The sequence below is a fragment of the Arvicanthis niloticus genome, chromosome 5 (genome assembly GCF_011762505.2).
Source record: "Arvicanthis niloticus isolate mArvNil1 chromosome 5, mArvNil1.pat.X, whole genome shotgun sequence".
Lineage (NCBI taxonomy): Eukaryota > Metazoa > Chordata > Mammalia > Rodentia > Muridae > Arvicanthis > Arvicanthis niloticus.
Genome location: NC_047662.1, coordinates 65,754,152 through 65,767,108, shown reverse-complemented (window position 1 = coordinate 65,767,108; position 12,957 = coordinate 65,754,152).

Sequence of the window (12,957 nt, the reverse complement as noted above, 5' to 3'; positions counted from 1 at the left end):
CATAGTAAAAGCAATATATAGCAAGCCAATAGCCAACATCAAACTAAATGGAGAGAAACTTGAAGCAATCCCACTAAGATCAGGGACTAGACAAGGCTGCCCACTCTCACCCTACCTATTCAATATAGTACTGGAAGTCCTAGCCAGAACAATTAGACAACAAAAGGAAGTCAAAGAGATACAAATAGGAATGGAAGAAGTCAAAATTTCATTATTTGCACACGATATGATAGTATATTTAAGTGACCCCAAAACTTCTACCAGAGAACTCTTAAACCTGATAAACAACTTCAGCAAAGTGGCTGGATATAAAAATCAACTCAAACAAATTAGTATCCTTCCTCTACTCAAGGGATAACCAGACTGAGAAAGAAATTAGGGAAATGACACCCTTCACAATAGTCACAAATAATATAAAATATCTTGGAGTGAATCTAACCAAGCAAGTGAAAGATCTGTATGACAAGAACTTCAAGTTTCTGAAGAAAGAAATAGAAGATCTCAGAAGGTAGAAAGATCTCCCATGCTCCTGGATTGGCAGGATTAATTTAGTAAAAATGGCCATCTTGCCGAAAGCAATCTACAGATTCAATGCAACCCCCATCAAAATTCCAAATCAATTCTTCATAGAGATAGAAAGAGCAATTTGCAAATTCATTTGGAATAACAAAAAACCCAGGATAGCGAGAACCATTCTCAACAATAAAAGAACTACTGGGGGAATCACCATCCCTGACCTCAAACTGTACTACAGAGCAATAGTGATCAAACTGTTCTTAACGTGGATAAGAGTTTTATATGCTACTTTAGTGATCTGAAAACTGTAAAGCACACCCTTTTTACCCTGTTCACTCTTTGGCCGCATCCCGTATTCCTTTATCCGACATTAGTTCTGCTGTTCTAGCAAGAGCAGGGCTCCTCCGGTCTGTATTCTGCTCATTCAACAACTACCTTCTTTGCATTTTAACTTTTTTCATGTGTCCTAGGTGTGTCTTCTATAAGTCTCTGTTAGCAAAATTCTGAGGCCTTGGATGTGAGATTGCTTCTCTAGGTTTAACTGGGCTTCCTCTGTTTTAAAAAAATTTTATTTTTAATTTAAATGTTTTATTGTATTTGCCTTTTTTATTGAAAAAATGTATTTGATACAATACATTCTGATCATGTTTCTCCTCTCCCCTAATTTCTCCCAGATCCTCCTGACCTCCATACCCACACAACTCTAATTCCTCTCTTTTAAAAAAGAAACACACACACACACACACACACACACACACACACAAACACACACACACACACACACTCACACTCACACACTCACAGACACACATTATATATGAGATGCCTGCACATACATAGATATGGTCATTTTGAGTACATACTTGTGTGAAGAAAGTGTATACATCTTTGTACATGTGTGTATGAATGTTGGAGGATGGCACTGGGTGTCATTCCTCCTCACAAGCTGTCCACTTTGGTTTTGAGACAGGTCTGTCATAAAGAACTAGGTATTTACAGTCCAGTCAAGATTAGATGGCCATAGTCCTAGGGATCCTAGTCCTAGGGATCCTCCTGAGGCTGCCTTTCAAATGCTAGCCTTCAAACTACAACTGTGCCCTGTCATATTTGGCTTTTTACATGGGTTATGAGAATCAAACATGTATCATAAATGCTATTTTCTACCACAGTAAATCATTTTTGCTTCAAAAAGCTTTATTTCAAAAACTTTAGGTAGGCGTGTTTAGGCATGTATCTGTTCTCTGCTGAAAAGAAAAATCTCTTAATAACCTGCTGGGCACTTGGCCCTGTCTCCTTCCAAATGCAAGGGTTTGCAAAGCCAGTACATTTCATCCCCTACCTTCAGACTGTACCTCTCTCTCTTTTCCCATTAGGCTTCCTGGATTTGTCTTCCATGACACTTCGGTTTTTACTTACCATGTGTTCTCTTCATACATCCTTTCTGTCTTCAGTTGTGTTTTGCCCATCTCTTCCACACCATTAGTTGAGAGCTAATCATGGTCCAGCCCACTATTCATTTTTTTTTTCTATTTCTACTTAGAAATTTATATATATATATATATATATATATCTCAGAAACATTTACATTCTTTGTTCCACTTAAATATTATTTTATATCATTTAAATTTTTCTTCATTTTATTTCTGGGATCTTATTTCCCTCTGAGAATATGTTGTCCCCAAGTCAATGTCTTGTTCATTTCCAGGCTGTAGCCACCCTAGGCAGCAGCCAGGAGTTGTGGGCAATGAAGCACAGCAAAAAGGCCACAAAGGTTCCTGGACCAGGAGTGAAGACACTCTTGGTTTTAAAAAGTCAGTCTTACTCTAGGAGTCAAAGAAAAGGCGATCTTTGTCCCAGGGTCCTACAAAGCTAGGCAGTCTAAGCCATCTCTTCACTATTGACCAATAAGATCAATATAAAGCCCCATGAAAGCCATCCTTAGTTGGCCTTTTATTTGGACCACTTCTTAGGACTTTCATTTGTCCATTGTCTACAAATTGCTTCTAAGCACCAGTGACAGGCCCCTTTTCCTCTCTACAGGATGTGTACAGAATCCTGAAAGCAAGATACTTTCATAGATAATTGGTTGGGAACTTTAGGAACTCTTGAGTCACTGTTTAATGCTAAGACACTTCTATTGGCATGGGAAATGTTTTCTTTCTTCTGTAAAAAAAGAGTGTGACTGTGTTTCTGACTTGAGAGTTGGGGTGAGAGGGATTCAGAGGAGACAGGAAAAGTAACACTTCCTATTGCCATGTTTTCAAACTGAATGCAGATGATATATATTATTTTTCTCTAGATAATCCCATATGTTCATTCCCCATTAGCCAACTCCAGGAGATGAGTCATGACCGGTCTAAACCAGGCATGGAAACTCCATTCCCTTCTGCCAGAACATGCATTCCAGCCACTCTGTGACTAGGGAGGGTCATAACAAATCCTGGCCAAGAAGATGAAATATATAGGTTTCGGAGGGATTCTCTCTTGCTGTTCATATTCGGGGGGATGATTGTATGAGAGATGATGTCTGGAGCTACGGAAGTCGTTTTGTAATCATGAATCAAAGGAGACCATCACAAGAGCCAACATATCTGAGAAGGTGGATCAGTGTCAGACAGGAAGAATCAGGTTCCTGGTGATAGAGATGAGCCCTAACATATGCTAAATGATAACAGAGGCAGCAAGGGCTTAATTCACAGTAGCCGAGCACTCCCCCCCTTGCTTCTGAGGTAATTTCTAACTTCTCCTCAAATTACAGAAAGGCAGAAGATAAACACTATTTCATTTTAAAAATATATACAAATACAAAGACTTTAAACTCCATGGGCATTATAATTTTAAATCAGAGCACCAATACAAATTCCTATTTGCAGGAATCTCTGTAGGGCCAGGCAGATGGACCATGACACTATTATTCCCCTGGGAATGGATAAAGAAAGAGTTCCAGAAAGGGGCTGGGAAGACAAACCAATCCTTCCCTGTAATAAGGATCAATAGTCAAGCAGATCATCGCGGCTTCTATAGCTGCTGTTGGGCTATTATTTGTCCACCAGTAACTGAAAACGAGCATGTTGCTGACGAGCGAGAGGCGCGTTGCTGTCGAAGGTGCCATCCTGGGAAACCTCCAGTTTTTACCATTCAGATTCAGGGAGAATTGTAAATATATTTTTCAACTGAATTAAAATTAAATGAAGCTGTGATTAATAACAGCCAGAGGGCTGTGTTATTTATTATATTTTGAATTTTACCTCTGAGGTATGCTGTTCTTTAAGCATTTTCTTTCCTTCCAAAAGGAAAAATGAGTAAACTCATAACACATGCTGCATGCCTGCTGGTTATGCTGTGCCAGACTTTGTGCTAAGCACGTCACAGGCCTTGTCTAGCTAAATCCTTTCAAAATTTCAAAGTGAGTTGTCAACATTGACATTTTATGTATAGACAAACTAAGACTAAGAGCCCTTACATCACTGATGGGAGAAATCCTTACTTTTACTTAGATCTATCTTGTTTCATGTGTGTGCTTCATGTCGTATATGCATCACATGTGTGCCTGGTGCCTGGAGGTCAGAAGGGACATTGGATTCCCTGGAACTGGAGTTACCAGTACCCATATGGTAAGCCACCATGAGCATGCTGGGAACTGAGCCCAGGTCTTCTGTAATAGCATCTGGTGCTCTAAGCTATCTTTCCAGCCCCGGAAATCAAAGAATGATGGGCAACCAAGGAATGCGAAGAGTGGGAGAAACGATCTTTCTTGGGAAACAGAATACAATTGGTTATCCAATATCAAATATTCAGCCCTGAAAACGTAAGCATGCAAGTAACGTTTAAACAGACAGAGCAGGTTGTATTTATACATTTAGGAACACACCACACACACGCACACGCACACGCACACGCACACGCACACGCACCATGTAGGTAACAACAGAGAGAAAAGTGGGGTACACATGGATGGGGTTAAAGGGAGGAAAGAGAATAGAGAAATTATTTAATTTTAATCTTTAAAAAATTAAAGTTATATAAAAAATATATATGCATGTTTTGGCATTATTGGTTTTAATTAACATACTAATCTTTGAAAATTTTATACAAATGTATTTGATCATATTCACCACACTTTCCCCATCATCTCCCACATCTACTCTTGTCTCCCTACCCTACCCACCTTCCTGTCATTAAAAAAAGCTATGGAGTCGAATTTGTGTTGTCCAAATACTGTTGGGTATAAGGTCTAGCCCCAAAGAGTGGTCAGCCTACCAGGAATCACACCTTTAAAACCAAGTCTCCCACTCCTAGCAGCATCATTGCCCAGCTCCCCAGTTAAGGGTGGTACTTGATGTTCATCTCTCAATGAAGCACTATGCACTCTCCTAATAATGTAGCTTCATATCTGTCTTTGTCCATTAAATCTACAGTTCAACAAGATAGTCTGGGTCTTTTGGGTGAGGTGCTTATTTCATAGTGGCATATTTTGAACTTTAAATTAAATTTTCTACTATTTCCTATGACTCTGAAATGGATGTGGCAGAATTAAACTAATCAATTACCAACAGAATATGTTGTAATTTATTTCTCCATTATCAACCAATTCACTGTTTATTAATGGTCACAACGTACACTTCAATTCTATTAGGTTCTTTAATCAAGTTCAACACAATACTCAAGGTTAAGTGGGGAAAAAAATCAAGGGTGTAGTAGGCACATCACAGATAATTTGGACATAAGACATTACATTCAGTCTCTGGCTCCCCCCACATATTGACAAAATATAATTCCAATTTTCACACTGTCACAGTACAAATAGAAGTGTGACTTACGTCTCACAATTTGCATAGCTGATTTCCTTTGACCATTCCATCATCTGTCAGACACTTATAAGATTGCTTTTCTATGTGACATCATTCATGTTTGCTAAGGCTTGAAAGGGTTTCAGAAGTAAAGCACAGCCCCATCACCTGACACACAAATCCCAACTGTTGTAGTCAGACTCAACAAATCCGTGAATCAGGCCTTACTGGCTGGCACACCTGCAGCTACTGTCTTGGGAAAGTTCTTATATTGTTCTGGGTTCTGGGTGTTCCGGTGGCTGGTCATGAATGTTGAAGATATCCCAAGAGCTTGGTATTGCCCCGCACAGAATCCTAGCTTGCTGAACTCTACCCTGATAGAATAACATGACATAATAAAAAACAAAATTTAGGATAGTTTAAAGGTCTTTTCTTTAAATATAATAATAAGAAAGGAAATTTAAAGGTTGCTGGCTTGAAGCCACCTGCTTCACCCTGTGTGGCAGCTAGCTTCATGTCAACCTGACACATGCTAGGGTCATCAGAGAGGAAGGTATGCCAATTGAGAAAATGCCTCTATGATATTGGGCTGTAGGCAAGCCTGTTTTCATAATTAGTGATTAATATAGGAGGGCCTAGGCCATTGTAGGTGGGACCACTTCTGGGCTTGTAGTCCTGGGTTTTAAGAGAAAGCAGACTCAGAAAGCAATGAAGAGCAAGCCAGTAAGCAGCACAGCTCCATGGCTTCTGCCTCCAGCTTCCTACCCTGTTTGAGTTTCTCTCCTGTCTTCCTTCGATGATGAAGTGTGTTGTGGACGTGTAAGCCAAATAAATCCTTTCCTCTTCAAGTTGCTTTGGTCATGGTGTTTCCTCACAGCAACAGTAAAAATAACTACCATGCCTTGGTTACATTTAAGCAGCACCGAGACTACCCGCCCTGTGCATATGCTTCTTCCTGGAGACGTTTCTTTGCCTGCCACTCTTGCTGGAAAGACAGCCTTACACAGTATTTTATAAAATACCATGTTTATTCCAGGCTGGCTAAATGGACCTAGGATGTTCACTAATCTGAGGAAGCTAAGGCACACAGTATAAAACGTGAGCTGAGTCAACTTAGATCTCCACAAGCCAAGAAGGGAGAATGAGCAAGGAGAATTGAAGTGAGGAGATTCCAGACAAACAGGGCCAGACAAAAGCCCCCCAAAAAACCCAAATTCTGAGTTAGATGAAGAAGCAGAAGGTACTGGAAGATAAGGGAACATGTGGTTTTAGGAGTGACTGGAGGGCATTTGCAGAGAGGATGAAGGAGTGGAAGATATAGGGAAATAGGGGAGAGACTCAGCACTCGGACCGAGGTCACTGATAGAGAGGAAAAGGAGAGGAAGAGGAGAGGAGAGAGGAAGGAGAACTCCAATAGTCTAACTGTACTGTCTCTCAGTTCCTGTGATGACCTTGTATATATATTTACAAGAGATGCCCCCACTATACACACACAAACAAAATGTTAATCTCTTCTCAGAAATCTAAAGGATTTCCATGACATGAAAGGTGAAAGAGAGAATCATTCTGGCCTTTCGTATCTTGAGAATGAGTACAAATGCACACAAACACTAGATGTTTCTGAACTGTTCATGAGCAACAGACAGACAGACAGAGCGCGTGCGAGAGAGAGAGAGAGAGAGAGAGAGAGAGAGAGAGAGAGAGAGAGAGGTGTATGCTGTGTTTTCTAGAAAGAAACTGTGAGGTAAGAAATAGCTTTAACTTCAACCTGTCTCAGCTTCCTGGCTCCTGTGATTCTCAAACCACATTTCAGTATTTCTGGGGTTTGCTCGAGGAAGCAGAGTCATGTAGATCAGGAGGTGGGGAGCAGGTGGGAGAAAAATGAAGGGAGGACAAAATCAAGGAACTGGAAGAAAGTTCATTCATGGAACATCAGAAGTGGTGGGACCTTCCTACCTCAAGAGAAGGTCTGACAGCCAAGCCACTCCCTCCACTTGTCTTTCTCATGTCAAGAAAAGCTAAGAACCGACCTCAGCTTTGACCCATCTGAAGGACTGGCTTCCTTCTTTCAAATCCCTTTTCCATTGCTGTCTAAAATTTCGTAAGTTAGAAGTCTTTGTTCCAACTATACAACTGCAGGAATTCTTTTCTGATCTTTATAGACCCTTACAAATCACATTCTCTGTGGCAGTGAAGGGCTACTGAACACATCTGAAATGTTGGGCATCTGTGTGAGCTGTGGGCAAAACAGAACAGAACCCTGACGCATCTACAGCCGCACAGATCTATAGCCTGGAAAATTCTTCGTCTGTTGTTTTGTTTCGTCCCTAAAAGCAACACAAAAGGTAGATGTGTGCACTGTTCCCTTCGTGAGCTAAGAGAGTCAAGGGTTTGAGACAGTCTAAGAGTTTCTCAAGGTCTGGATGCAGAGCAGAGTCCAGATGTGAGCAGATCCCTGGTTGAGTAGACTCTTCTGCCCTATGTACTGGAGATGGTCACAGACTACTTTAGGTCAACTTAGTAGTCATAAGGAATATTAGACAATGTCCATTACACCCATCCAGAAGACCAAGTCATCTCTGTGACAGAGCTCCAGGAAGGAGAAGGTATCCCACCCTACTGAGAGATGGCAGGAACTATCCTCTCTCTCTACATAGCAAGGTTTACAGGAAGTTGTTCGCCGTCTGTTCTCTACTCTGTTCTTTCTCTAGCTCTATTCATGCTCTATCATCTGGTCATAACAACCCATCCCTAAAAATAGCAGTTTAAAGTAATAAGCATCAATTATCTCCATTTTAGTGGGTAAGAATTCAGGAGCAACTTAGCTGGTGGCTTGGGTTCAGGGTCTCTGAGAGATCACCTCATCTGATGGTGTGGTGGGTAGTAGGCAGAATGTGATCACCTAGCCTTCAGAGGTGACACCAATTCCTTGTAGGCTGTTTGAAGGAAGTGTCACTTCTTGGTCGCCGGTCTCCTATGGATTGTTTCCATTGTATCAGATATCCCTGGAGATCAGGGGAAGGGGCACTAGAGAGTACAAAGAAGAAACCATAACATCTTTTGCATCCTACTACTAGAGAAAGCCCCTACTGTCATGTCCTCTGCCTCCTTTCACTAACTAGAAATGAGTCACCATGCTTGCTGACACGTAGGGCTGTAATCAGGTCTACTTTTGGAAGTAGAGAGTAGCATACATTTTTAAGTATTTAAAAGCCACCCTCGGGGTCAATGCATCATTGAGTGATTGCAATGTTGTTCAAGAAATCTGGGAACTCCAACAACTTTCTGTTAAAGAAAATGGTGAGTGAAGGTTGCTTATAGGGACACGCCTACTAAGAGCCAGATGTCAGGGTTGCGCTGATGACACACTGAAAGGATTCCAAAAGGCACACAGTCCCAGGTACAACAGGCAGATAACTGTAGCACATTACACCTTGTATCCAAGCCAACATAGCTGAGGTGCTGAGGACACACTGTATGCCCACGAGGCTCTGCTTTCAGCTTACAACACTGGGAGGGGCGCGCTGATCTCATCCCCTGAGATTTACATACAAGGAGAGATAGTAACTGGTGGAGCTGGGGGGGAAGAGGCAAGACAGGAGAGCTGAGGGAGGCCAGGGAAGAAGTGCCTCTTCTTGCCATCCTGGTGGTGAGATTCATGAAAATCATCCCAAATAGGAATTTTCTTCAAACAGTTGGAGTAAAAGACGTGAGAGAACGCTACATGAAAACGGTACGCTGGAGATGGTGGGTGAGAAGCACAGGGCTTCCTAAACTTTCACACAGGCCTCTTAGCCATCTTGGGAAGAGGCTTTCTGGAATACTCCAGTCTGAGTTTCACACAACTCATGACAATGGTCCGATTTTGGTCCATCTTGGATGGAAATTCTTGCCCTTGAGGAGCAATGGTAGGGAGAGCAGGAAGACATAGCCGTGACTTCCCTGTGACAGAGAAGGTAGATTTCATGCCTTCTTACTTTGTCTGGCTTGCTTCTGCGATGCCCATGACATAGACTACCTCCAGCCTTCTGTCCCTCAGGGGTGTTTGGTTAGTCACTCTCAAGCTGGATAGATAAACTCTTTCCTTTTTTACTGGTGATCAGAGGGCATACGCCTTTAAAAAATAAGACACTTCCATTAGGGTTTTTTTTTTTTGTTTTGTTTTTTTTTTTTTTATTTTTTGAGAATTTTATATCTGCACACAATGTATTTTGTATTTTGATCATATTAACCTCTCATCTTTTCCCTAACTCCATCCAGATCCAACTCTCAACTTTCATCCCCAATCTCCTTGCCCCCATATTCTCAAATGTGTTGGAGCATCCATTGAAACATGCTTGACCTATCAAGGGCTATATCCTTAAGGAAATATGACAGTCCCTTCTCTAGAAGTCATCAGCTGTCAATAATTTGTGGGTGGGGCTTGTGAGGCCTCCTCCTTCTCTGCTGAAGTGCTGACTGGCTTGCTCGTCTGGAGGCCCCACAGCTGCTATGAGTTTCCTGGTACAGTGGCCCTGGCCTGTCCAGATGACTCCACTTCACCCAAGTCCTCCCTGTAGTCCTCCCTGCGGTCCTCCTCCCTGAGCTCTAGTTCTCACAACCTTAGAGGAGGGGTGTGATGTAGGAGTCCTGCTGGTGGCTAAGTATTGCACACTTGTTCTCTGCACTTTGATCAGTGGCAAAGCACATGTCTTACCAACAGAGGTCATTATTTTATGTGGAGCCACCTCTGGGCCCCAGCAACTCCCTACTTAGATAGTTGAGATTAAGTAAATTTGCTGGTGGTTTGCTGGATATTTTAATTAAGAGTTACTGAGGAAGAAATACATATATTATAGTTTTTAAATAATTACTGTCTTGTAAAGCAGCAATTGGTTCTAGAATAAAGGTTTTGCCTGAGTTGGATGTTTTCACGAAGACTGAAGTCACTGCAGATTTCAGCAGTGAGGCAAGGTTCTTCAGGTCCATAGAACACAGTCATTCAGCGGTGTGAGGTTAAGGATAAAAACAGAAGAAAAAATATTTTTCTATGGAAACTCCAAGCTTACTCTGTGATGTGATGTCAGCTTGCTATGTCCTGTGTCTTTAAAGGAGGGCAGGTCTGGTTGGTTCCAGGGGTTTGTTTCTGAATGTGGTAACATTCAGAGTGGAACAGAGCCTGAGACAAGGAAGCCTGGAAGCCCACCTCTGCAGTGACATGCTTCCTCCAGCAAGGCCACACCTCCTACTGCCGCTGCCTGTGGCCAAGCATATTTAAACTCAGGAATGAATCCGTGGGAGCCAAACCTATTCAAACCACCACACAATCTAATACTGATTAAGAGTTTGACCGTTTTTACAATTCTAATTTTTAAAAATGAATAGGTTGAAATTGCTCTTTCAAAGTAGAATAAAACGTTGCCTCTCTCTGACTTTAAAAAAATAATGTATACTAAATAAGATCTTGGAAATTGTGTAAGGCCTGCTGGTGAAGGCTGTTATCCAAGCTGACTTTCCAAAGGTCAAGTACCATGTGAGTATAACATCCAATAAGCCGTTGCCTCTGACGGAGGGGAAGAGACTGCTAAGACTACAGGAGGAGGGACCAGGTCTCATCATTTCTTCTTACCTCATGAGGGATATAGGAGAGGCTCCCAGAATTATTAGTGAGAATTACCCAGCCAACCTGGATTGTGTACTTTTATTTGACAAAATCTTCCGGTGGTGGTTACCATATGTTGAATATTGTTCTGAAGGATTCTAAGCCCACTTTTTAGGACTGTAAGGGCTCTGACTGCTGTCATTATTGTTTTGCAAACAGTGAGATAAAGGCACACTACTAGCAAATTAGTCGAGGCACCCCAGGCTCAATGAATCAGAACCCATGTTGCTGATTACCAAGCTTGCCAGTCTTCTGTGATGTGCATCTTAAATTCTCTGAGAAGTTTTTGTTTGTTTGTTTGTTTGTTTTTTCCCCTATGATTTGTGTAAACTCCTCAACAGACAGGTGACTCTGAGAGCACAGGGACTCTGCTGTCTGGGAAGCTGCATCAGGCCGGGGCCCCAGTGTTGAACAGTCCTATTCAGATACTCTGGGGATTTTTTATTTAACACCCCCCCACACACACACACACACTGTCTTTGTTTGAACAGAGGAAAAAGACCTTTGAGGACAGGGCTGAAGAGTAAGCTGCCACCGTTGTGAGCACACGATTGTGTTAAGGACACGCTGGAGTTTGAAAGTCTGTAACCATGTGGTTCTGGTTGTGTCCCTATGTGTGAAAAGTGTTCATCGGTTTATTTATGCTTTCATGGCCCCTGTGTATATGTGTGTACTTGCCATGGGGCTTTCTAACATAAACAGAGGATGCTAGCGTAAACTTCCAATGGGACCTGGTTTCTTCCTGCTGTGTACATTCAAACACTCCAATCTAAGAATTTTAAGTCAACAATTTTCCTTTTCAGCGAGAGCCATTCTTTGTTTAGCAGTGCACAGGCTGATCAGTACACTGGGCGTTTCTAGTCTCTTAAGGAAGCTGAAGCCCAGGCAGAGATCAGAATCCTCTGGTATGTGGGTTTCCTAGACCACAGGCCACCCCACAGGTGGCCAGAATGTCCCTTAGGCAGGGACCATGAAGCCCTAAAAGCAGGAGTCTTTGCTGCTCCCAACTTCCATTTCCTCAACCCTTAAAACGTCTGGACCCATCAAACTCCACCCTGTTGTTTCCAGGAATGCTTCAGTCAGGCACTTTACCGGGATCTTCAAAGGCAATGGAGCTTCGCTGTTGCTCCTGCAGCTGTAGCAGACAGCGCATTTGTCAGCTTTTGTCTGTCTGCAGAGGCACCACTCAAGATGCCTCCCTGGAAGGTGGTGTCTGAAGTGTTATTCTTAAGGAAGCAAAGAGCAGAAGTGTGGCAGAGCGTTCCTCTAGAATGGGGCTTTCCCCAGCTGTGGGGCTCCAAGGCTGGGAGAATGAACATGCCCAGCAGAGGGCGCCACCGCGCCGGCGCTTACAACGCTGTGCAAGCCAGGCAGGGGGATGCTCAAAACCACTGAAAAGGGATAATTCCACACTATCCCCCTATCTGCCTCGACCTCCCTCTTTCTCCTTCCGCATCTTCTCTCAGCCTCTTTTTTCCTCCCTCGTTTTCCACCCTGCCTCAGTCTTTCTTTCCGTTCATCTCTAACTCCTAACCCCTCCCTAACTTGAGCAGGGCACTCCTGGGAGCCTCAAGTCTAGTAACTGAGTGTTAATTATGTCTGAGTGGATTCTAGAGAAAAAGAAAACCATATACTGTATCAGCAGAGAAATGGTTTCACTATGAGAAAACTAATGATGCTTTTATCAGGAACAATATAAAGATTGCTTTTTTACTAGTGTGTGTCCCGTAGGGTTCAGGGCTATGAGATATTTCTGTATCTGGCTTGAGGTTCCTCTGAGCTTTTACATAATCAAATCAATATAGCCATGATTCACCCTCTGGCAACAACTGCTCGCTGCAAGTTTGCTGTTGCTCCTTTAGTGGCTAAAAGGAAAATAAATAAATATATAGAAAGGAACTTATTATGAATCGGTAGCCATTGATTTGTTCCGTCTTCTGACTTCCTTTTTAATTGCACAGATACACATGTTCTCACACACAGGCAGCATGATCCCGTAAGTTCACGGTC